The sequence below is a fragment of the Chiloscyllium punctatum genome, chromosome 35, assembly GCF_047496795.1.
Source record: "Chiloscyllium punctatum isolate Juve2018m chromosome 35, sChiPun1.3, whole genome shotgun sequence".
Taxonomy (NCBI): domain Eukaryota; kingdom Metazoa; phylum Chordata; class Chondrichthyes; order Orectolobiformes; family Hemiscylliidae; genus Chiloscyllium; species Chiloscyllium punctatum.
In genome coordinates this window covers 35,389,445-35,416,451 of record NC_092773.1, presented here as the reverse complement: position 1 = coordinate 35,416,451, position 27,007 = coordinate 35,389,445, and positions in this window count along the sequence as shown.

Genomic DNA, 27,007 nt, shown 5'->3' with positions numbered 1-27,007 from the left:
TTTTCTCAGTAAAGCCTTCCAAACGTGGAAAAACACATGCATCAGAAGTTCTGACTGCCCAAACTTTGCAATAGGCAACACATAATCACTGTTATTTGGTGCTATTATCATGCCAGTTGCAATTGTGATGTGGTGAATATGTTTTTGATCTACGCCACACTTGGAGGATTATTCGGTAAGAATGTTCTGTAAATTATACAGCTATGCCGATATCTCCATCCTGCATATCTCACCTGTTAACATCAATAACTCTGTCAGGTCATTTCGATTTTCCTCTGAAAAATAGCTCAATATTTTATTCATCTTTTCGAGGACTTCCTCATTGTCTAATTTATTTTGAGGAAAATCCAATTCAGAATCGCCTGAACTCGACAATTCACTTCGTATTGTATGCAATCACTACCTTTTGTGCAGACTCACATGGCGCACTCTATGAGATTTCTTCCTATTTGGCATTCTTCACAAATATTAAACATCAAGTGATTACCTTTCGACTTGATAAAGCGTGCCAAACATTGCTTTTAAAGGCTCGTCTGTCGCTGGATGGATCACAAACACGTTATGGTCATTGGCAAAATTCCAAACGACCTTCCTGCTTGCCGGTGTAATCTTGTGATCTTCGAAGGTCATTTCTGATGTCACTGCTCTCAAAATCCTGCACATTGGAACTACAATTCAGCATCACCCTGCTGAATTAGTTTAACCCTTCCAGAAAAGCATGAGCAAAATCCCCCTTGGATCCTTTTATCACTCTGATTTAGGTTTTGGCCAGTCCTGGTTGGAGAGGTCCCACCTACACCAGAATGAGACACTATTATCCAGAATAAGACCAGAAGCGTATTACAAAATCTGATAATGATATTATAACAGATTACAGACACAACAGAATAGGATAATATGAATATAATTAATAAAAACATAAGCAAATTAGAACGTAAGAATGAAACAGATCAGCACCATAGCACATAACTGAGCAAGAAAAAAAAACAGAGCAAGAACATAAAATAGTCAGAACATAAGAGAAGAACGACATGAGCTGATAAGATGATAAGAACATAAGTGAATAGGAACTTAGGAGCATGGGAACTTGAAATCAAAAGCGATCAAGAAGATAAGAGCATAAGTGAATCAGAACATAAATTAATAATTGATTAAGAATATTAGAGTAGCAGCGTATAAATATATAAATGTATAGCAGGATAAGTGCAAAAGAGCAAAAGGACATAAGAGTATTTTCGAATATGGAAATAAGAAAAAGAACAGAAGACAATAATATCACAATATCTCAAATAGAAAGAAGTAAATATGAATAAAAACATGAGAGACTGGGAACAAAAGAACATGAGTAAATGGCAAGACAAGAGAATAAGAACGTATGTGAACACGAACATTACGTATAAGAGAATATGAACATGAACAATAGCTTTCGAAAACAAGAGAAATGTAATCGAAGTGAATAAAAACATAATCAAATAAAACATGGTAGAATAAGAGAATAAGAGTATATGATTAACAAAATAACTGCACAGCAGAATAGCAAGGAAGCGAATACTATTATAAGGATAAGAAAATAACAGAATGACAACGAAAAAAGAGCAGAAGAGAATAAGGGAATAAGTTTATAACTGATTAATAACGTAACGGAATGAGAAAATGGACCAAAAGAGAATAAGAACATATAACATAGAACAACGCCGTACAGGTCTTTCGGTCCAAGATTTGCACCAAACTGTGGAAGCAATCTGGGTTGGAAAGAGACACACAAAGGAGGCCATCCCAAGAGGTCTTCCAGGCCCATAGGGGACCATCCGAGCCTGACAGAATGAGGGTTGGCCAAACAAGAAAAACATCAGCGTTTTACTGATAGCTCGGATTAAATTCGATCGAGTAAGGGAAGTCATGGGGACACAAGAGTGCAGTAAAGTTTCTGAAAGGTTTCTCCAAGCCAAGAACCGAAAAGTCTCTTGATAAATTGAAATTTCAGAATACTCAGAGGAATGGTTAAGAAAACAGCGCAGTTGTGTAACTGGAAATAAAAATTAGTAATTTTCTGAAATAAAATTGCATGTTGTGTTGGCAAATACCTCTGCATACAGCCTCGCAGGTAACAAGGGACTGTGCAGATTGTACAGAATAGAAGGGGTCTGCATTGGCAGGTTAGATTTTCCTGCAGATGCAACCCTGGAAAAATAAATGTCTGTACAGACAGAACCAATGAAGGCAGATTGTCTTTATTGTCTTTACTAATTGATTTTAACCTGCGAAGTTTGGCGATGGACAGATTAATAAGAGAAAAATACAAATAGTCGAGTTAACGAATGCTCATAATAAATGACGAGTTGCTAGCGGAGATTTAGGACAATGGGGAATGAAACATGAGAATAAGGACAATACATTGCTGGACTGTAATATATGTCAGGATGAGTAAAAAAATGCAGTTTAAATATGAGTTATAAATTCCCAATATCAATAAATTGCATTTTGAAAGTTTCCGGGAATTGGGGAAAAAAAGTATTCAAGACTTATTTAACAAGTGGCCATATGAAGGTATTTTTGGCATAATTATGTCTGATAAGATGGAAGGATTAATTAAAAATTGCAAACCAAAAGATAATTCGAAAAAGAGGAAAATTAAACGGGAGAAGCAGGCAGAAATATTCAATCTTTTCAGACTAAAGGGAGACAAATTGATAAAAGCAGACAAAGCACCTGTTGTGGCCAGACAGGATGCCAAAGAACAACTAAAGCACCTGTGGAAACTGAAGGTTATGGAGACAAACTTGTTTTCTGTACAGTCTTGCAGAAGCTAGGCAAACCCGCTCCCTACTCGAATACAGAAATGTCAAAACAATGTCCTTGGTTAAAGGGAACGGTGGAAACAGAAGGTGAAATTGAATGCGTTATGGACAACGCCGTGAAAAATAAACTGAACCAGAGAATGGAGGAAGTGAAGAAGTTAATCTTGGAAAAGCAGAACGAGACAAAGATGTTGCGGGAGGAAGTCGAGAAAAAAAAACCGCAAGGGGCGAATTAGGAGGAGGAACGCAGGTTACTGCGGACAATAACAGAATAAAAACAAATCGAAGAGTTTCGAAGCTACAAAAGGCGTATCGAAGGGAGTCAGATGGAAAGTGACCCATGGAAGGGGCAAAATGGAGGAGACTAGCAAGTACTGAGGAGGGCCTGCTGGAAATATTAGGGGACGGGTAGGATGAGTTGGAGATGGAATGTTGGTCAGAATCGGATGTCGAATCGCTGGATAAGGATCATAGCAGGGAAAAAGCCCCCGAATGGCAAAAGAATGATGCATTTCCTCATAAAAGTTGAGGGGGAAGTCAGCAGATTCACTTGGGTCCCAGACTAAGGCAGAGGCATGAAAAACCTGACTTTAAAATATTGTTACAGTTGCAAGTGGAATGACTGAGAGAAATTCAGATTTTGCGGAGTTGGTTAAACAGCTATGTTTCACATCCAAGATCAATGAGGCGAAATTTCCTAAATTCGACTGTTTTGGAATAAAAGTGCCACATTAACCTTACAAAGCACGGAATAAACTGAAAATAAAACTGAGGTAATGAGAAAGTTGAAAAATGATCTTCTGTATGTGTGTGTTTGCGTGTGTGTGCCCTCTTCATGATGTCCACAGAATCAGCCATGACACTTTGAAACCAATTCCAATCCCTCCACGTGAATTCAAAAAAACACCACAATACAATAACTGCAACAAAGGCAATGGCATTGGCATCCTACATGCAAAAGGACTGAATCCTTGTGCTGCAAAAATAGCCGCGCCACTGGAGAAGATGTTCCTCTCCAACACCAACTCTAATATCCCCCAGACAATTTGGAAAATTGCTCAAATATATCCATTCCTGTTAGTGGAGAATAATTAAAATCTGATCCATTGCCACTCCCTCAGTCCTATCATGAAAATCAAAGTTCCTTTGACATAGCTGTCAAACAGGACCGAAATAATCTGTTTTGTGTGGTTTCCAAAAGCTTCCCCATGCAGAGATGGTGCTTTCGTGGAAATGTCATTGGATTATACATTCAGACCATACCAATGATCTGGAAACTAGTGGAAGTTAAAAACAATTAATTAAATATGGAGATCTAAAATCTGGTATCAGTAAAAGTGACCTTGATGGTAATGGTGTCAATTGTCAACACCAATTTGTTTCACAAGTATACTTTCAGAAGTCAATTCTATCACAATTCCCTGGTTAGGTTGGAAGTGAGTCCAGACATTTAGACATGCGATGAACTCTTCAATGGTTTCTGAAATGGTCAGCAAGGCATTCAATTCTATAAAACTGTTCCGGGGTTTTAAAGGATGAAACCGGACAGAATACCCGGAACCAGACTCTGATTTGGAAATCAGAATGGATAAAACAGTCCTGGCGACATTTCAGAGGCCTCCTTTCTAAAATATGAGAACTTGTGGCAACAGTTACTGAGCTTTCCCACAAACTAGACAGAAACTAGCCAATGGGGTAAATAATCCAACACATTGGGATTCCACCATTTTCAGTTCATGGCAAAGATTTCCTCAATGACTTCATACCCACAACATGCATATAATTAAATGTGACGAACCGTCAGAAGGATATCAAATATAAACTTGAGAAGTCTCTTCATTCCATCAATTTTTCTCCCTTGTTCAATACAATGAGGGTCAATCCTTTATCTCCACATTATACTCCTTTCCATCGCCATCACTTTACTGTCTAAAAATGCTTACGCGTATTGACTTCCATGCCTTCAACAGTCTATGTAAGAGTGAACTCCAGAGTTTCAACAGTCTTGGAGTGCAGACCTTTATTCACATCTCAATGCAGAGTGGCCTGCCTGTACCTAATCCTGGCCCCTTATTTAGACGTCTCAGCTAGGGGAATTATAATCCGTTCTTCTATTCCATTTCTCCTTGTTAGAGTTTCATATACTTCCCTGAAATGTTTACTCATTCTTCAAATCGTCATGGAATACAGGTCCAGTCGACTGAAACTCAGCTAACAAAACAGGCCTGTCAACTCAGCGATCAGTCCGGCCATCCTTCGCTCTATTATTGAATAGAGTAGGTTAGATCGACGTCGTATTGTTTTCACATGTCGGCAAAACATCGAGGGCCGAAGGTCCTGTACAGTGTTGTAATGTTTTGATGAGATCATATCAGGAGAAGTGAGTACAGATTTAGTCTCCTTACTGAAGAAACGTCAATGTTTCATTGGGAGCAACTCAGAGATGGTTCCCTCAAGTGATTCCTATAATGGAGAGGGTTAACCTATTTGGAAAAGTTGACTAGGTTGATCCAATACCCACTGTATATTATCGGAAGAAAGATGATCTTCTTCTTTCCTGGTACACCAAAATGAGTCAGCAACAGAAGACAATTACACTGGAAATGGAGGAATTCGTTGTGCTTCTCCAGCCCGCTACACAGGAACATCAACAATATGCTCAGGCATTCGACAATATTACACAAGAACAACATGAGGCTATCTAGATCCTTCAGCCTGATTACAGTGTCAGGAGTAGGTCAGTCAACATCTTAAATGTGTTATGGAGCAACGTGAGAAAACCTCAAACTGTTAGGCAGCAAAAGAGAATTCTGTAAGCCCACAAGCCTCTGACTCGTCAACAGGAAGAGGACAAACAGACCTTGAGTCTCTTCTTCAGGAACAGGTGCAGCAAACACATGCCATGAAGCTACACTGGACGAATATCAGGAGAACTTTCAGCCCCATCACTTTGTCAATCTGGAACACAACGAGACCTTTCGGACATTCATATTTGTTACACAGCAATCAGGACATCTGTGTTACACTGTCAGGCCCATTACACAGGAAGTGAAAGAAATCGTAGAGATTAAAGAAAAAAAAACATAGAATTGTCATCTTCACTCTGCAATACAATTAGTGAGCAAACTATTAGCTTCAAAGGCATTTTGATAATCTATGATCGAGGAATTAATGTCAGTTGTATTGCGAAGTAAAACTGCAACCCGTTAGAGCAGTGTGGGTTTTTGAAAATAACACGTGGTTGAATGTTTTACTCAAGTTCATGAAAGTTTAATATTACACAAGATGGATAATGGGGGCCTGGAGATGTAAAGTTTCTGCACTTCAGAAAATATTTAGTAAGGTGACGGTCTTAGATTTAATGGCAAAATACGAGCACGTGCGGTTTGAACAAATGTATCAGTTTGTATCGAGGATTGCTGAATCAACGAAATACAATGAGATGAAATAGATGGATCGTTTTCTGATTAGCAACTTGTGGGTTGCAATAGAGTCCAGTCCTCAAGCCCCAACTATTTGTTATCTACATTATCACTTCCAGTTAGAAAAAACATTACAGGCAAATTTTCAGGTCGCACTAAAATGGGGGGAGCAATAGTTTGCAATGACAATACAGAAAATTTCAAAACGTTATGAATAATTTTGCTGAAAGTGCCAACATTTAGGAGTGAAATTTCATGTGTATAAGTGTGCTGTCATCCATTTTGATCAGCAAAATATAAAGGCAACATATGATTTGGATGGAGAGAAACATCAGACTATTCGGTTGCAGAGGAATCTGGGTGTCACTGAAATTTTACATGCAGGTACAGCAGGTAATAAAAAAGGCAAGTGCAATTTCTCAATGCATATGGTATAAAAGTATAGAAGTATTGTTCCAACCATGCAAGACATTTTTGGGGTCTGCAGCTGGAGTGTTGTGTACAACTGCAACTGGGTATCAAACAGGAAGCAGACACGGAAAATCAGTCTTAATCCATTTTACTTAATGTATCCACTGCAGACTGATATTGAGTAGCTCGGGATCCACAACAACCCATTTCAATGATGTTAAGGAGGGGAATGGATGCATTGTATGATGACACTGAGATAAGACGGATATTAGATTAACAAGAGACCATGGAGAGAGTGCACATAGATATATACAGATAAATTCAATGTACTGTAGTTTGGTCGGTGGAAATTTCATATCTTCTACAAGCTCTATCTGTTTTTCAGGAAGAATGGGAAGACGTATGCTACTGAAATCCCTGATCATCTGATACCTGCCGTTCCCAGTGAACGCAAAGCTGTCAGTAAACAAGGGATATTGTGATGTGATTATTTGGAGCTGGAAAGTGGACAAGGAGAGGGAAGCTTAATGGGAGGCCTTTATGCGAGATGCTAAGCATTCTAACTACCTAGAAACTCGAAGACGATGGGAAAGGCTGATTGCTTCGGAACAGAGATGCTGTGGCTACTGTCAGGCAGCCGATATTAAACAACATAATGTACTGTGCATGGTTTCACAGCAATATCTGTAAAGGGACAGTTGATTAGGGTCCTCTACGGATCCCCACTGACAGACGGAACTCGTACTCATTAAAACCATCAGTAATCCCTCTACATTGCGAAAACAAGGATACAGACAACAGATGCACGTTGAAGGCGAAAACATCATGTTTATCTCATCCAACATATGTAAATCATCCAAAACAAATTGCTGACATGGATGTCTACATAGTGCCAGATGATGGGTATGTCAACCACATCTGCATGGAAAGTTTGAGATCACAAAACCTGAAGAAAACCCAACCCTAACAGCCATTAGTCCAATCGTTCTCCATCTGCTGTCAGGTTTCAGATCGTTTTGAATGAGGTGACACAGCACTATGTCCAGCTCCTTGTTCAATCAGCGTCCCTCACACTGTGTTCCTGGATTAAGAGTAACTTGCGAAAATGTCTTGGAAAATCCCAGTGGTTATGGCAGATCACTTTCCCCATGGTTTTAGAGCTTCCCCTTTTGTTGCTTATGTTGCAGACCATGGTGCTACAACTACAGAAGTCATTATCCATTCAGAGTTGGTCACCAATTCCACAGATTACAAAACATGCCTGAGGCGGATCACAGCACATGTCCCAGCAAAATATCTCCAACACATCTGCAAGAACAGGAATCAGTCAAAAGACCCTCAGCTGCAAGTATTTTGGGTAAGGCCAGCATCCTCAAAATGGTTTCAAAAGTTACCTCGACACTAACGTTTTCTTATTGAAAAGTGGAGGTGCAGAATGTGTTCAGGCCAAATGCGACTTTTCAAACTACTCAACAAAGGCAGGTGCAGCCGATGTAAGCATGATCATATTAGATTACTTACAGCGTGGAAATAGGCCCTTCGGCCCAACAAGTCCACACCAATCTTCCGAAGCGCAACCCAACCAGACTCAATCACTACATTTACCCCTTCAGCTGACACTACGGACAATTTAACATGGCCAATTCACCTAACCTGTGGGAGGAAACCAGAGCACCCGGAGGAAACCCATGCAGACACGGGGACAATGTGCTAACTCCACACAGTCAGTCGCTCGAAGCAGGAATTTAACCCGTGTCTCAGGCGCTGTGAGACAGCAGTGCTAACCTCTATGTCACCGTGCCACCCATTATTATTAGTTAATATAAAAACAAAGGGAATAGGAATTTAATATAGCCTAACTATTATAAAACGTGACACAGTAACAGATACAGCATCTTCTACGCATGAATGGTTCCATTATTGTAACATTCCAGAATCAAAAATTCACATTCTATTTGCATATGCAATTCTCCAATCCAAGAGGACACGACATGAAACTGAAGCTTCCAACCCTTCTTTGACCCCAAACAGCTTCTGACTACTATAAGTAATGCAGAAAATAATTTAAGCTGAGTCCTTGAGTGCTGGCAATTCCCCTTCCATTGTTATCACCATTTTAAAACAAACCATATGAACTTACAAGGTATTTACTGAATCCATTTTCAGTAGTCAGTTTAGCAACTCGACATTTATAACGTCTCTTCATAAAAAAAAGGGATCGGTCGAAAATATTTTTTAAAAAGTGACAACATCCTGACCCAATTTAGTTACCCGGTCCATCATAATAATACGTGAGAGTCGTCATTGTGCTACTGAACACACCGTCAGCTGAGAGGGACAAACACAGACGTTAAGTGGACAGAGAGAGGCCATGTTTGAAAGAAAAGTCAAATTTACTAGAACCCACCGTCTAACATGGAGCACCACATGAGACTCACAAGGATTTGAACAACGACCCGACGCAAACAATTTATTTGCTTTTGAGAGTGAAATACCAGCACATGAAACGCTACTGATCAAAAACCAAACCAAGGTAAGGATGGAAAAGGACAGAAAGATTCACATTGAAGATAAAGGCAGCCAATTAATTACCAAAGACCATGTTGTGGAAACATGGTGGGACTGACTGAAGGAGTGAGACCTTACATGGTCAAATTGCAAGAATGACAACATTGAATGGAATTATCACCAGAACAGCTGAAAATTTTTTCCATCAATTTTGAAATCGCCCTGACAAAACCAGCCCAGCTTCCATAAAATGCTACAAAACGACAACCCACCATGGAGAAATGTGTAGACATTGTTAGTTTGTATTTAGATAACTGCAATACCTGCCCAGTTTGGTAGCATTTCACACCGTTGCTAATTTATCGGGCTACACTGAGGATAGGGAAAAAATGAGGACGGCAGATGCTGGAGATAAGAGTCGAGAGTGTGGTACTGGAAAAGCACAGCCAGTCAGGCAGCATCCGAGCACCAGGAGGATAGAAGATTTGAGTTTCCTGATGAAGAGTTTATTGTGTCTGGCAATCCATTTATTTTAACATTTCCAGCGCATTATCACATCTGTCAGTGAAATGTCCTTCAATTTCTGTCCCTATTGATGGCCCAACCTCCTGAAAAATGTTCATATTTAAACAGATGTCATCCATGTGTGTTCCTTCTGAAACAACAATTTTCAAACACGCATTCCCCCAAAAAATCATACATACACACACACACACACACACACACACACCACTTTCCCTTCTACTTGTCCAAAGGAGACGCAGAGGCACAAATGTGTGGGAGACCTATTTAATGTCATGGACAGCAACGGCTGCAAATCTTTCCGTTATGAACATTTAGCTATTGCAATTGTAGTCGAAAACATGATGCTGGAAAAGCACAGTCGGTCAGGCAACGTCAGCTGAGGAGGGAAATCGACATTTGGTTCAAAGGCCCTTCATCAGCACTTCGTTACCCACGATCTGTTGGAAGCCCCTAACTGTCCCAATTATCATTTGTTCACCCTCTAACCAGATCGCTGTCAACTACTTTATCTGTCCAACCGTTCTTCTCTCTCTTTCGACTCTGACCACATCTACAATTTACTCGTTACCCCCTCCTGCACCCTACATTCTACATGTAAACGGTCATTTTCTCAGCTGCCCTGGGTTCTGAAGGAGGGCCATCGGACCCGAAATGTTAATATTGCTTTCTCTTCAGAGAGGTGCCAGGCCTGCTGAGGATTTCCTGCAACTTCTGTTTTTGTTTTAGTTGATTTTGTTGATACATTCAGCTGATTATTTGTACATGGCAAGAAAATAATGCATTTAAATCGGTATCTTCAGACGTGGTTGCTAACTGGGAAGAATCAAGTGAAAGAAGTGAAAGAATTGCATTTTTGAATGGACTTGGAATATATAGCTTTACTTACAGTCAAATAAATTAATGTATATTACATTTTCGTAATCAGAAATGTCCACGTGACCATCAATGAAACATGTTCCATGACAGTCGGGAATTAACTGCCTTCCATAACATGTTTACTTGTGTCAATAAATTTAAATATTTTGCAACATTAGCATCTCACTCGAGTTCCAGCAAGGCACGAACACAGTCCGATTGCCTGTAGCACGAAGGCAAAGCTCACTTCAGGGAAAATGCATTATCCAATTGACAATGTGTTAAAAATATACTATAATACGCTTGCTGTTATTGGTGTCCCTGGTAGGTTACATTTTTGTCATTTTTTATTTCAAAACTGAACTTGTATCAATCCTTTGGTGCGTGGTGATATCCATTTTCATTCTGTGGATGCTTATGTTGATATCTAATGCAAGGTCACACATATGCAGGTACTAATTCAGTGATATAGTTCCGTTCAGCCAAATTACTTCAATGATACTGGAAGTTACATTTACTTCCTCATGTAAACGAAACATCAGCTTGACGCCCGTTGGTTGTCTAAGTTATGAAGTTGATATCTTCACTACAGTTAATAACATCAGGAAAGTCTCTGAGGTAAACTACAATTTGGAGCACCTGTCAGTGCAATTTTGAAATAATGTTAATTATAAAATGAACTATGATAGTGGATATCAGTAAACTCTGTAAATGGAAGCATTGTTTTTTGAGGAAGTGCACTAAGTGTAGCTTAGTGATCCTAATTTTGATGTTATTTTGGCAGTATTTGCCATTGCAGAGTTATATGCAGTTTGCTTTCTAACGGGAAGTTGATTGTAATTTTTCAAAATAATTGTTTGAGAAGCTACATACTATCCAATGTACAAAACAGTATTAAGTTGAAAATGGAGAAACTGGTCGGTCCTTTTTTTTGTCCAACTCAAGATAAATGTCTTGTTGCTGTTCTTTCAATGTGATCCACTGAAAAAGACGATTGTCAACTGTTTATTGACAGACAAACACTGGGATAATGTTGTTAACAAACTCATGACCACCATATATGTGATGTATGAATAATTTGAGGGTCTGGGTGTTAGGTTATGAATTATCATGCCGCCAAAGAATTGTTTCCTTTACGTAATGATTGGGCTCCCGCTATTGTCAGCGTAAAACATGCCGAGGCAGAATTAAAACTGCATAAAACGGGAATCAGACATCGAAACTAATTGAATGTTTTTAGATTATGACTCTTTCAAAAAGTGAATATCTGCAAACCACTGTATGAAGTTTTTAAATCAGAAATTGTCGAGTATGAGGTGTGTTCATGTCAGAGTGGAGACAGTATTCAAAAGAAAATTAACCAACCCCATATCTACCTCTATTCTTGCAGAAGTATTGTTTAACTGTCCAGTAAATTTGTGAACAGTATTTGGAAATTATGAACCCACTTTCTCTCTCACAGTTAATATAGTCGCCATTGCGATCTTATCCAAGGGAAAGTGCGGTCTCTCAAAGTGCACCACTCACTACTTGGTGGCCATGGCAACAGCGGATCTGCAATTTATTATCACTGAGGTCACACTATGGCGGATCATTTATTACTACTTCCCGGGATCTTTCATTTTCATTACTCCTGTCTGTAGTGTTATCAGTGTCTTGCGACGTGTCACCACTGAATGTTCTGTCTGGTTCACGGTTACTTTCACTCAATCGATGCATAGCCATTTGTTGTCAGCATTTAAAACCAAAATATTGCACTGAGAAAATTGCTCATGTGGTTCTCGCAACAACCTCGATTGTGCTCTTTTTGAAAGATGTCACCTACTACTTCACGCAAGAACCTGGAAAGTTAATTAACAATATCCCATGGTTCTGTTACATCAAGCCAAGCTACTACAATGAAATTGGATGGATAATTTTTGATTGGTTTGATAATATTATGACTCCATTGCTCCCATTCGCATTCATTTTATTGCTCAATGCTCTGACAGTGAAATACATTTTAGTGAGTAGTAGAGTCCGTAAGGGACTAAGAGGACACAGTACCGCACAGAATTGCGGTGACCCAGAGATGGAAAGCAGGAGGTGGTCTGTGGTTTTACTTTTCACTATATCGGGCAGCTTCATTCTTCTGTGGTTCGTGCATGTTATCGATTTCCTCTATTACAACTTTACAGGAGCAAATGCTTACAACAATTCGGAATTCATATTTCAAAGAGTTGGGTTTATGTTGCGAAACTTAAATTGCTGCACGAACACGTTTATTTACCTGGCGACCCAGTCCAAATTCAGAAAGCAACTCAAGAATGCGGTGAGATTTCCTGTTTCAGCAATGTTTCAATTCTCTCAGAAGTAGCTAAATTAGAACATTGCACAATTGAGCTCCAAGGTTCAATTTCACGGATATAATATTTCACACCCGGACCTCAGGATAAAGTCCAGCACAATTCCATGACGAATTGCTGGTATGATTCATGTCCAAGGAGCAGGATGATCGATACTGTCACACCTGAACGACAAGGAGAGAATCATCAGTCACTATCTCATTTCCACAGCCATGTATATAATTTCCTGTCTCCTGTTATATTGATCAGAAAGCAGTAAACTACATCGTGCAAAAGAAATACTGCTGCGTCTTTGTTCTTATTCATATCGGTTGATTGTTAATGCATTGATTCTTCATTATTTATTATTTGGTCCCTTCAATTCTGTCAATCCCAAAACGTAACACTGCTCCATGTCTCTGTCCGTATCTCTGTCTTTGTCTGTGTGTGTGTGTTTGTGTGTGCATGTGTGTGTTCGGAACATGAATCGAGCTGTTCAAATTAGGAGAATCTTGGCAATGGACAGTGGTACCAGTTTATTACTGAAGCACTTTAGGCCATCAGCACTACTTATCTGGAAATAATTCATGGACTGCAGGTCCTGCGAATGAACTATTCGATCATTTTTACTCAGTTACAGTGAAAAGATAAGACCTGCTAAGCTTAGCGCAGATGTGTGTACCAGAGGAATCACCATGCAGCCATGGAAACGATGAATACACCGTGTGTTGCTTCATGCTAAAATATCTTACACGTCAGCATTCAGAAATTATACGGAGCACTCAGCAATCCTACAAAATAAGGGGTCAGAAATACATTCTGCAGATTTATCCAATCATTCATTCGAATAGCACTTCCCAACAGATGATGAGGCAGCCATCATTTATCAATCTTAAGAATTCTAAATCACGGAGTTTTATTGAGAGATTTGACCTTTTGGCCATCATGTCTGCACCACCTCTCTGAATGGTCAGCGTGACTTAGTGTAATTTCTGTTCCTCGTCTTCACAACGTAGAATATTATTTATATTGAAATAATCATCCAATGACCTCTCTAATACATCAACAGTACCCGCTGAATCGACATATTCCTCCCCCTGAATTCCAGATTATAAATACTCGATGTGTTAGAAGCAACAATGTCATATTGCCTCTGCAGCAAGAAGCACAATATCTGTGCACGCACATCAGTTAACGTTATGAAGAGTTTCAAGATCTCATTGTCATATCAATGATCGAGCTATCAGAATACATTAGATGCTCGGGCTTCTGTGGCGAGTAAAAAATCTCCCATTCTCAAAATGCATGACCACCCAAAAGGGAAACGTGAATTGCTTGGATCAGTGAAGATCAAATAACACATTGAGCTTCTCAATACAATGCAACAAGAATTGAAGTCGTGACTTTTCCTCACGTTCCATTTGCAAAATAAGACACTGATTCTCACCGGACTTTAAAAAAATGATACCTGTGAACACCCTATTTAAGCATGAAGCTTCCAATACGACATGCATCTATTAATCCACGGGAAATATTCTCCAGAATAGAGCCCTAAATAAGGTCTTAAATAAGTTTTTGTTACTCTAACCATTACTTCTTAGTTGGAGACTGACGCGTTACAAGTCTGCATAAGACAGGAATCATCAAATTTGCAGTTAGTAAGGGAGATGTTCTGTGTGGTGGGGTTTTTTTCTCCATATGAGAGAACAGCTGAATGAGTAAATTGGAGCACTGAGTGAATTAAGCGTTCCGTGCTCTGAGGGAATGCGTGCTTCATTTAACATTTATTTCATGCGTTAAGTGATTTTGGAACGGAGTTTAATAAAGGTGGGTGGACTATTTTTAAGCCTCGAGCATTTCGTTTCCAATTTTAGAAGCAATAATTATATGGATCGCATTGTATCATCAGCATTGTGAAATGAACCCACTGTGGCAAGATAAATTGTGCATTGAAGATTTGTTAATGAAAACTTAATTCATGAGAAAAAATGATTACTTAGTACATGACAGAGATGTTCTTAAGATGGTGGACGTTAAATTTATAAATTGACGGTCATGGATGATATTATTATTCAGGGTTAACTCAAATACAATTAGCGTTTTTAAATGGTTGGCTCCTCGGGTTAAAATTGTTAATCTGGACACCAAGGTGGAACATCGAAGACAGGAAAATAATCAAAGCAGTTATTTGTTTTTTTTTCTTTTACGGCAGACTTTTCAGATTTGGACAGTGGTCATTGAAACAATGGTGTCAATGCACATTCAGAATGCAGGAGAATCCAAATGGCAGAAACGCAGAACGTTCAGTTTAGTCAAGGTCCAATATTTTTGACTCCTTGAATGTGAAAGCAAAGGCTGTGGATGTTGGAAATGTTTAATAAATGCAGAAAATCGATTTACAAATGTTTCTAAAATGGCTGCGCTTTGCCAGTCTTTTTTCTAATACATTCGTTGTATATCTGCTTGACAGATATTTAATATCCTTTACGAACTGCCATTAAAAAAAGGTTAGTGAGGTGACTTCTCGGACAGTTGCAATCCGTTTGCTGGAGGTAGACACAAAGTGCCCTGTGGGATGCATTTTCCATGGTTTGACACTTGGCAATAGTGAAAGAACAAGTCATGATCTCCACATTAGGACTGGAAGTACTTTGGGGAAGTACAGGGAGGTAATTGGACCAAAGGTTCCGTGACATGGAAAATCCAAGATATGGATTGGAAACAACTATAGATTCAGAACGAGGAAAAGACCACCGAAACTGAGGCAAAAGAAATAGTGAGAACAAACAGTGAGGTGAAGGTGGTGATGAAACGAATAAAATGCAAACACAGAACAAGTGCGCAATCATCAAGTGTGTTACCAGGATAAATGAAAAGGTGGAACCGCCAGAGAATAGTGGGATTATAACTGCACAATGCTAATAGTTACGGTAAATATAAACAGTGATTTATGAATTCATAATAAGAACCTCTCAGTTTCGGAATGAACCGACTTTCACAGTTTTAAATGATATTAAAGTGCAAATATATGGTCCCAGCAATAGTAGATAAGTAACCAATTTAAAAGCATTTTTATGTTGCAAAACTATTTTTGCAAAGAAATGTACAGAGCAAATCAACGTAAATGATTCTTTGATATGAGCTGGTGTTGAAAGCTCACATTGTTAACATTACCTGAAGAATGACGTCTTACACTGACTTTAATACTTATTTTATCTTACTTCAACTTTATTAAATATGAAGTCCGTTAAACGTTCATGTGACTAGAATTGATGAATACCATGAAGGTATTTATGATGTGAGTATTGAAGAAATGCCGTCATACTGAAATTATTGGAGGACAATTCCATGTACTCACGATACGTATCGCTTGAAAGAAGCAACTCATGTTGAAATCGCTAAACATTTGTGGGAAAATTACCTTTTAAGTTGCAATATTCACGGGGAGTTTTCACTCCAGACATTGCTTGCACCACCTCTATTGTTCACCACCTCATGTCCTTTTACATCGAACAAAACGAACCTTTTTTGTTTAAAAGGTGACATGATGTTATTCACTGCATGGACTTACATGCAGGTTTGGAGCAAATTACTTATTTCTTTGCAAAATCTTCAAAACTCAGAGGTGGGAGAACGTTCAGTTATTCTTGACTGACACAAACTCCACGCAATTGAATTTTAAAATCAGCAATTCGTATACAACACTGATGAGAATGAGCCAGTGTTGGATTCAGAGTGAACATTATTTTCCAAAAGGCAGTAACGGTAAGGCTGAAGATCATACTTTTACTTGTGTTAATAAATGATATGCATCATCGTAGTAAAGTGCACACGACACTACGTTACCAAACATTCAGAAAACTGAGGTAAGAAATAGCGCTCAAGCGGCACGGTGGCACAGTGGTTAGCACTGCTGCCTCACAGCACCAGAGATCCGGGTTCAATTCCCGCCTCAGGCAACTATCTGTGTGGAGTTTGCACATTCTCCCCGTGTCTGCGTGGGTTTCCTCCGGGTGCTCCGGTTTCCTCCCACAGTCCAAAGATGTGCAGGTCAGGTGAATTGGCTATGCTAAATTGCCCATAGTGTTAGGTAAGGGGTAGATGTAGGGGTGTGGGTGGGTTGCGCTTTGGCGGGTCGGTGTGGACTGTTTCCACACTGTAAGTAATCTAATGCTGCTGAATTTACTCAGATGAAAAAGTAAACTAATGGCCGTGTGAGTGGAGAGTCAATTTTTTTTTCTCGTTTGCATTGTACAAAATTGACGAAGGATTCAACTGATTTCGAAATTAAATTAATGACATTAGCGCCATTGTGATATTCACGTTTGTAAACATTAAGACCTTTTCTTTTCTGTTTCTGATTATGTCATAAGATTCTAATTCCAGTGTTTGATGTATTGACGATCATATATGTAAAAAATGCATATCGATTATCAGTTTCCATTGAATGTGTTGTGTATGAAGAAGCTAGTGAGAGTTGAGCTCATTTAATTCGTGTTGCGTCTTGACGTTGTTTATTTAGTATTACAATGTTCTCAGCATTTACCAGGGTGGCAGAGTTCCGCAGTGGTTAGTACTGCAGCCTCGCAGTGCTGCGGGATTGGTTTCAATTAGAGGGATGGGTAACTGCCTGAGTGCAGTTGCGCATTTCCCCGATGTGTGCTTAGGTTTTTTGTGGGTGGATTAGATTAGTTTCTCGACAGTTTGGACACAGGCCATTCAGCCCAACAAGTCCACACTGACCGTCCGAACAGTAAACCACCTAGCCCCATTTCCCTCTGACGAATGCACCTATCATATGGCCAATCCATCTGGCCTGCATACCTTTGGATTGTGGGAGGAAACGCGAGCACTCGGAGGAAACCCACGTGGGCAAGGAGAGGACGTGCAAACTCCACATACACTGTCACTCAGGTCTGGAACTGAACTGGAGTCCCTGACGTTGTGAGGCAGCAGTGCTAACCACTGAGCCACCATACCAACCCACGGTGCTCTGCTTTCCTCGCAATGATGTGCAGTTTGACGAATTGGCCATGCTAAATTTCCCATAGGTGTTTAGGGATGAATAAGTTGGAGTAAATACAGAGTGTTGGGGTGGAATACATTTTGTGGACTTGCAAAGTCGAATGCCCTGTTTCCATGCTGCAGGGATTCTATCGTATTAAATAGGATTCTGGATCAACACTTCTCTTCTAAAAGACCAGATCTGATGCTTCAGGCAAAATAAGAACGAAATCGCCTTGAGATAATTACTGGTGTGCATGCATTTAGGAAAATCGCAAAGGAGGGTGCCTGCAAACAGGAAATTGAATTGAAGTGTGTATACTTCAATGCAAGACGTATACGAAATAAGGGAAGTGAACTTGCAGCGTGGGTTTGTACCTGGGATTTCGATGTTGTAGCTATTGCGGAGACATGGGTAGAACGGGCACTGGATTGGCTGTTGCAGATTCCAGGGTTTAAATATTTTAGTAGGGTCAGAGGTGGGGTTAAAGAGGGGGAGTTGTGGCATTGCTTGTCAAAGATAGTATTACAGAGGTGGAAAGGATGATGGATGAAGACTCGCCATCTGAGGTAGTTTGGGCTGAGGTTAGGAATAAGAAAGATAAGGTCACCCTGTTAGGAGTTTTCTACAGGCCTCATAATAGTCCGAGAGACGTAGAAGAAAGGAGTGCGACGATGATTCAGGAGAAGTGTGAAAGCAATAGGGTAGTTGTTGTGGGGGACTTTACCTTTCCTGATATTTACTCGGAAAGCTATAGCTCGAGTTTGTTAGATGGTTGGGTGTTTGTCCAATGTGTGCAGGAGGGTTTCCTGACACAATATGTAGACAGGCCAACAAGAGGTGAGGCCATGCTGGATTTGGTTCTGGGTAACGAACCAGGCCAGGTGTTAGAATTGGAGGTAGGTGAGCACTTTGGGGACAGTGACCACAATTCGGCGACTTTTACTCTAGTGATGGAGAGGGATAAGTGTGCATTGCAGGGCAAGAGTTATAGCTGGAGGCAGGGAAATTATGATGCGGTGAGGCACGACTTAGGATGCGTGGCTTGGAAAAGTAGGCTCCAAGGCAAGGCAGCAATTCATATGTGGAGCTTGTTCAAGAGCAACTATTGATTGTCCTTGATATGTATGTACCTGTCAGGCAGGGAGGAAAGGGTCGTGTGATGGAGCCGTGGTTTAATAAGGAATTGGAATCCCTTGTTAAAGGGAAGAGGGCTGCCTATGTAAAGATGAGGCGTGAAGGTTCAGTTGGGGCGATTGAGTGTTATAAGGTAGCCAGGAAGGATCTGAAGAGAGAGCTAAGAGCAGCAAGGAGGGGACATGAAAAGTCCTTAGTTGGTCGGATTAGGGAAAACCGAAAGGCTTTCTTTTGGTATGTCAGGAATAAAAGAATGACTAGGGTAGGAATAGGTCCAGTCAAGGATAGTAGTGGGAAGTTGCATGTGAGGCTGAAGAGACTGGGGAGACACTGAAAGAATACTTTTCGTCAGAATTCACTCAGGAACAGAACATTGTTGCTGATGTGGATACTGAGTCACAATTAATTAGAATGGAAGGCTTTGAGGTAAGTAGGGAAGAGGTGTTGGAAATTCTGGAAAGGGTGAAAATAGATAAGTCCCCGGGACCTGACGCATTTATCCGAGGATTCTCTGGAAAGCAAGGGAGTAGATTGCAGAGCCATTGGCCTTGATTTTTATGTCCTCGTTGTCTACAGGAATACTGCCAGAAGACTGGAGGTTAGCAAATGTGGTTCAGTTGTTGAAGAATGGGAGTAGGGATAACCCTAGTAACTATAGGCCGGTGAGCCTCACATCTGTTGTGGGAAATGTCTGAGAGAGAATTGTAAGGGATAGGATTTATGAACATCTGGATAAGAATAATGTGATCAAGGATAGTCAGCATGGTTTTGTGAAGGGCAGATCGTGCCTCACAAACCTTTATGAATTCTTTGAGAAGGTGACTAAAGAGGTGAACGAGGGTAAAGCGGTAGATGTGGTGTATATAGAGGAGTAAGGCATTTGATAAGATTCCACATGGTAGGCTCCGGCAAAAAATACGGAGGTATGGCATTGAGGGTGAGTTGGAGGGTTGGATTAGGAATTGGCTGGCTGGAAGAAGACAGAGGGTAGTAGTTGATGGAAAAGATTCATCTTGGAGTGCAGTTACTAGCGGTGTTCTGCAAGGATCTCTTTTGGGACCATTGCTGTTTGTCATTTTTTCAATGACCTGGAAGAGGGGCTAGAAGGTTGTGTGAGCAAGTTTGCGGATGATACGAAAATGGGTGGATTGGTTGACATTTAGGAAGGATGTGTCAGGTTACAGCGGGATATAGATAAGTTGCAGAGCTGGGCAGAAAGGTGGCAAATGGAGTTCAATGTAGCGTAGTGTGAGGTGATTCACTTTGATAAGAGTAACAAGAAGATGAGGTACTGGGCTAATTGTCGGTTACTTGGTAGTGTGGATGAGCAGAGGGATCTTGGTGTCCATGTACACAGATCTTTGAAAGTTGCCACCCAGGTAAATAGTGCGGTGAAGAAGGCATATGGCGTACTGGCTTCAAATGGTAGAGGAATTGAGTTCCGGAGTCCTGACCTCATGTTGCAGTTGTATAACACTCTGGTGCGGCTGCATCTGGGTTATAGTGTGCAGTTGTGGTTGCCATACTATAGGAAGGATGTGGAAGCACTGGAACGGGTGCAGAGGAGGTTTACCAGGATGTTGCCTGGTATGGTAGGAAGATCGTATGAGGAAAGGCTGAGGCACTTAGGTCTGTTTTCTTTGGAGAAAAGAATGTTTAGGGGTGACTTGATAGAGGTGTACAAGATGATTAGGGGTTTAGATAGGGTTGACCATGAGAACCTTTATCCACGTCTTGAGTCAGCTATTACGAGGGGGCAAAGCTTTAAATTAAGGGGTCGTAGGTATAGGACAGATGTTATTGATAGATTCTTTTCTCAGCGAGTCTTGAGTTCATGGAATGCCATGCCAGTAGCAGTGGTGGACTCTCCCTCTTTATGGGCATTTAAACGGGCATTGGATAGGCATATGGGGGATAGCAGGCTCGTGTAGGTTATGTGAGCTTGGATCGGCGCAACTTCGAGGGCCAAGGGGCCAGTACTGCGCTGTATTTTTCTATGTTCATTTCCAGCTCAGCGAGCTCACATACGTCCAATCACTCCACCTGAGGAACAAGCCATCTCAAAATTCGCGAGAAATGTAGCTTTTTTTCCCAAGTGTACCTTTTTCCATGACTATTTTAAAATTATTCGTTGTGTGTAACAAACTTTGAACTGTTGAACGAATCTCTCTTCACCCTCTGTACCAGATATGAGAGGCTGAATGGTCTCCCTCTGTCTGTCTGCAACAGACTGGAGAGACGGAATGGCTTCCTCTTGTTCCTCTCACAATCCCAAGCAGCTGTATTACCTACTCCTGTTCCTCTGTTACATTCCCGAGTCATTAAACGACACAGTAAACCCTGGATGATGTGCATCCAATAAACTATATCTGCTTGAGAACCCTCCTTCTCAGTTGACCAAACACAGACGACACTAAGTACTCCAGGTGTCCTCTCAGTAATATCTCATTACAGCTGCAGAAATGCTTTTCTATGCTTTGAATCATTCTATTTGGGAAATGTTCCAACATTCCAGCTTTCCATATCTTCAAGTGTTATTGGATTAGTCTCGGATGAATGGACTCCTCCCATTTCCTCGTAACAGGCGTATGGGTTCAGAATGTTTTTCCCCTCTTCTTCAGGAGCCGTCCCAGCGCTCTGTCTTATGATTATGAAATAATCTGATAACAGCACATTTAAAAACAGGATTAACCTAACACAAAGTGAATTGCCAGTAAATATCTTACCTTGGTTAATGTGACTAGGAATTTCCCAGTGTAAAGAATTATGCAGCTGGATTGTTACTTTACCCCTGTCTCCTTTTATAAACAGCGTGACATAAAAATAACCCTGCAGTCCTCTGGCAACCTCTCACATATAAGGAAGAAAAATTTAAAAGACTGGAAGATTTATGGTCCATCCTTTATTAATCCTCATCCATTCCATCCAGAACAAGTAAATGATCCCTTTTATTGCGATATGTAAAGACATGGTAACGAAGGGGTTACCTGACCATGTTTGTTCAGTGACTGCGTTTAATGTCAATCTCCACGGATTCTAATTTTTGCAGTGAAGCATTTCCATCTTTCATTGATAAAGAGTCTCTGTTAAATATTTTCTCGCACAGTACAAGCGGGATCATCACCGAAAACACGAACAGGGATCAGCAGCGAGAGGGGATGTAAGTTTCACAATCTGAGAACATTACACTCGAGTGCGACAACAATGGATCAAAATCTGAGAACAATGGACTGGAATGTTCCAACAAGAGACAGAAGTTTATTTGCTTATGTTTGGTATCTTTCTACAAATTATGATCAGTTTTCATTATCACGGCGGATCTATTATTCTATTCGTATTATTCAACACGTATATTACCCTATCCTAGCTATCGTTGGTGTCCCTGGTAAGTCTCACTGCTCATCTATTATTTTTATAAACCAGTTATGATTGCATTGCTCTTCCTGCATATGGTCTACAATTCTTGCCACTACTATCGGTCCTGTTAAGACTCTAAATTCTCGTATTTACTCTGAAGGTCACAACCAACTGCACCAGTGAACTTGTTCCATTATTATTTCCCTACTTGCTTCTGGCAGTATTGCTCATGGGACTGTGTTAACCGGCTCAGTTTCAGATGAGAACGACGATTCGTTGTATCATTGCCCCTGCTAATGAAATATTGGCAGAATGAAGGTCATTCTCTTCTGTTCTTTTTAAAAACATCCATTTCCATCCGGTTACCACATCCCCTCATTGACCAATATCTGAGTCTGAATGAGACCAGTCAAAAATGTGCTGATCCCTTTGAGCATGAGCCGATCCCTGATAGCATGTGCTGAGCAGTACAACCCCTGCTGAATACATCTCCCAGGCTTTTCACATCTACTGTTTGAAATTGGAGCTATGGAACTTTTTGTAAAGATGACAATGTGCTTCGAGCTGTACCAGCTTTAAACCTGCAGAATCAAATCTGACTCAGACTCTCACCAAAATCCCATCCATTTGTCAATCCCGTGCCAAATGATCTATATTGATGTTAGGTCTGGCAATGCTTTTATTTTCATATTTGGTAGAATTTGATCACATCTTCCGACACTTCCCTCAGTGCCTCACTGTCAATCACACTATGTTGTTCGTATATAAACCATTTCACCCACGTGTATTCAATCTCAAATGATTTTCAAACACGCAATCACACACAAACGCACTCAATCGTTTTTTTTTACACACACACAATTTCCATTGTAGTGGTGCAATGCAGAAATAGAAATACAAGTTTGTGGGAGCACCATTTACTGTCACTCTCAACAAGGGCTGCAAACCTTCCCGTTCAGAAAATAATCTCATGCGTTGGTCCTAATATGCTAGTGAAGATTTGCAATTCTCCGCATGCTGGGCAGATGCTCCAGTTTTACTGAGCGACACACTGGCGTAGTCTGTGTACCTTTTCAAATTGAGCTGTTACCCTGTTCCAGTTTAAGGTGACTGGGCTTACTCTGTGACGAAAGTTCAGAATTTGATGTCACAAAACATTTCAATAGATCTTTCCACTATTCAATGTTTTTCTTCTTGTGAATTGCATCTTCAAAGATGTCTCTCTTGCAGTTAGTCCCACTCCCCTTTTTCCCATATTTTCACGATATGTTTATTGTTAATTAATAATCTGTTTCTGTCTTTAATGTGAATCTTTCTGTCTCTCGCTAACGTTACCCTGACCCTGGATTTTGACTCACTAGTGTGTCGATCGCTGGCATAGTGAAGCTCAGAAATAATTAAATTGTGTGGTGGGCTGTTATGCACTTCCCTATGTGTCCCTTGAGGTCCTCCATTTTGGACAGGTGAAATTCAGCAGGTGTGAGACAAATCTTTGAAACGTGGTCTCCACCTATCCACTGAACGCTTGTCTTTGCCCCTCTCATCCGATTGCGTATTTAATAACGCGAGGAAGCCCCGTGAGTATTACTGTTAAAACCAGGCAGTTACATTCTGTGACAATGCTCTCACTCTAAAAAAAAATGTTATATTCTTCAGGGTTTCTTTTTAGAGAGAGATCTTAAAGGCTGAACTGCCTCATGCAAACGGCTTAAGCGAAGAAATTAGGAGGCTTTTAGGTTAATTGTTTTTAGATATTGGTCACAACGGCCGGCTCTCGCTGACCAAGCTTCCTAGTTTCTCTCAGCTATAACAGTTGTTACCACACGGGTACACCCACTGCTTAATTTCAACCAGCAATACTGAAATGATATGTCCCATGTGGAAATCTGTGAAAATTCCAGAGCAGAAAAAGTAGAGTTAATAGCAATAACTTTATTGTTTAAACAATGACAGAATATTATTAACCAACAACTATTTACAACTCCTATCTGTACTTGCCCATCTATAATAATTGTCCGATAAAATTCCCGATTGAGAATTAAGAAAACTGAAATTTTCAAAAGCACACAGCTTCCGGATTTTCCCTCGGCATCATCCTCTGCAGAGATTCTTCTTTTTAGGATTTCTCTTTCACAGGCATTGATAGATGAAGTAAAATGTAAAAAATCTGTGCTTTGACAGTGAATGTGTTGGCAGCTTGGCAGTTCTCTCTCCAAATGACCAATCTTCCCACTTTTATATCCCAAAACGTCGCATTGGGTCATTGACGCTTAGTATTGTTAATATACAACATTCAAAAGTGATTGAAAGTTGTTAATTTTAGGTTAATAATTTAAACTGGTAGGCCGCATTAAATTTGTTTTATATACCGACACAGTTAGTTGAGCGGCTGGACCGAAAGGTTACACTGTATCTTGTTAAGAACACTTGTTTCAGTATCGGTTAGCGCTTTTCCGCTGGTAAGTCTGTTATGAGTACACCTTGCATTTTCAAAAGTCACCAGAAGCTTTATGTCCGAGAAGGGTTGGAAGTTTCAGTAAGTGATCTCTCACTGTTAATCTCTGAAATCTCTTTTGAAGCTCTTTCCCGCAGGATTCGAAAACTGCATGAAAAATGTATATATGAGATTGCCTTTCTTTTTGCCAATGGGTGCATTTGTGGGATGTTAGTCAGAAGGAACAGGTTTCTAGTAGAATGTTCTGGGTATATTATTTGGTTAAGTGTTGCAGACGTCAAGTTATTCTGAATTGCTCTTTTTGTTTTTAATTTTATTACCATTTAAAAATGTATTTAAGCTGAGCGGCTTGATCTGTCCCATCGCATCTGAAACACCCACTTCACATCTTCCTTTGTGATATGACAAGGTTTGCGTCCAGGTTAAAAAAAATGGAGGCCTGCTGGTCTGATCCACAGCAAACTGGGGGCCCTGTCCCGTTCTAAATGCATAATTACGAATTGTATTTCGAGTTTGACTCCTTTCAGTGTGGATACAGGCCATTTGACCCAATAAGTCCTCACCGATCCGAGGAAGAGTATCCCACCCACAACCATTCCCCATTATTCTGCATTTACCGTTACTCATAGATCCCACTGACATATCTCTGAGCATGATGGACCATTTAGCATACAGTTCATTAAAACTGCACGTATGTGCGCTGTGAGAAGGAAACCGGAGAACATGGAGGTAACACAGGTATCCATTCTGGAATGTGCACGGGATGTTCTTGGGCTCAAAGGTGGCGTGATTTCGTAGTTTCTGTCGTGTGTTCTTGAAGCTGCATTCAGCTGATTTGAACACTGCTTTGTTTCGGAATGGTTCTCCCAGTCACTAAATTTTCTGGAGTGGAAGAAATGAATTTTGGAGCTTTACAAAAGGTGAACAAGGCAAAAATGTTGGAAGTGGCAGGCAAGGTAAAGTTGGGTTTGTGTTTGTGAGAAATGAATAGCTACTTACAGCAATCGCTCGGCATTTAGATTTTGGTGGAAACGCCATCGGAATCATTGAAAATGGAATTTAATTGCAGGTGAAGCAACTTGAACATGACGAACAATTGAAACAATTTGAAATATGATTAAAATTAGAGTTAAAAGAAAAGGAGAGGAAGAAGAAAGACAGAAAAAAGAAGAAAAGCAGAATAAGAGATAGCTTTAAATTAAAAGATAGTGATTGGACAGTAAAGTCGATTTCGAAAAATAGAGACCAAGGTAGAAAGTATGCTGAAATGGAAGGACGGTGAGAATCAGCAAACCCATCGTCGACAAAGGCCTGAATGGGGACCTGTTCAAATATATACAGGAAATGTCAAAATATGATAAGGAGGTAGAAGCTTCTTTAATTTCATTTCAGAATGTGTCGAAACCAATACAGTGGCCAGTGTGCATGTAGATTATTTGAACCAAATAAAGCAGTAAAACAAGTGACACATTTATATCACTGCCACAGGAGATGTCTGGAGCGTTGAGAATATGAAGGAATTCATTTGAAGTGCACTCGAGTTGGTGTGAGAAGCCCATAAATCTAACAAGGGATACTGACTAAATGTACATAGAGTTTAACAGGAACAAACGAAGTAAATTTGATAGTTAGAGAAGGACATTAAGAATAAAGCAAATCTGTGACGCTCTTCAAGAGATTCTTATTTTGGAAAAAAATCAAAAATTTGGAAACGCAGACTGTTAAAATGATAAGGTTAAAAGCTGAAATGACTGACAATTATAATGTTGTACACAGATCAAAGTTTGTCTTCTGTTGGAGATTGAGAAGATTGTTCAATATTTTCATTCAGCATATACCTGCAAGACGAAGTTTTACTGGCACAGCGAGGGAGTAGCAGCTAATCAAGTTGAAGTGTTAAGTGATACAGAACATATTAATCTTTGGAAAATGAGGTGCGTTATTCAGTTTGACGATTGAAGACATGAGAATCGCTCTGTTGGTGTAAAGTGTGGTTAGAGAGGTCTTTGAAGTCTTCAACAGAAATATTCCACAACTGAGAAGAATACCTTGATCTTGGTGTCGACGTTCCAACATTTCAGCATTTAAATTCCCAATAACCTGTCTGAGACTAATCTCTTTACTGATCAAATTCCCTCAAAGTCTTTGGAGAAATGTAAGGCAAGAACTTTTTTAAAGCAAAGTTCATTTGGCCATCATTATATTTGTAA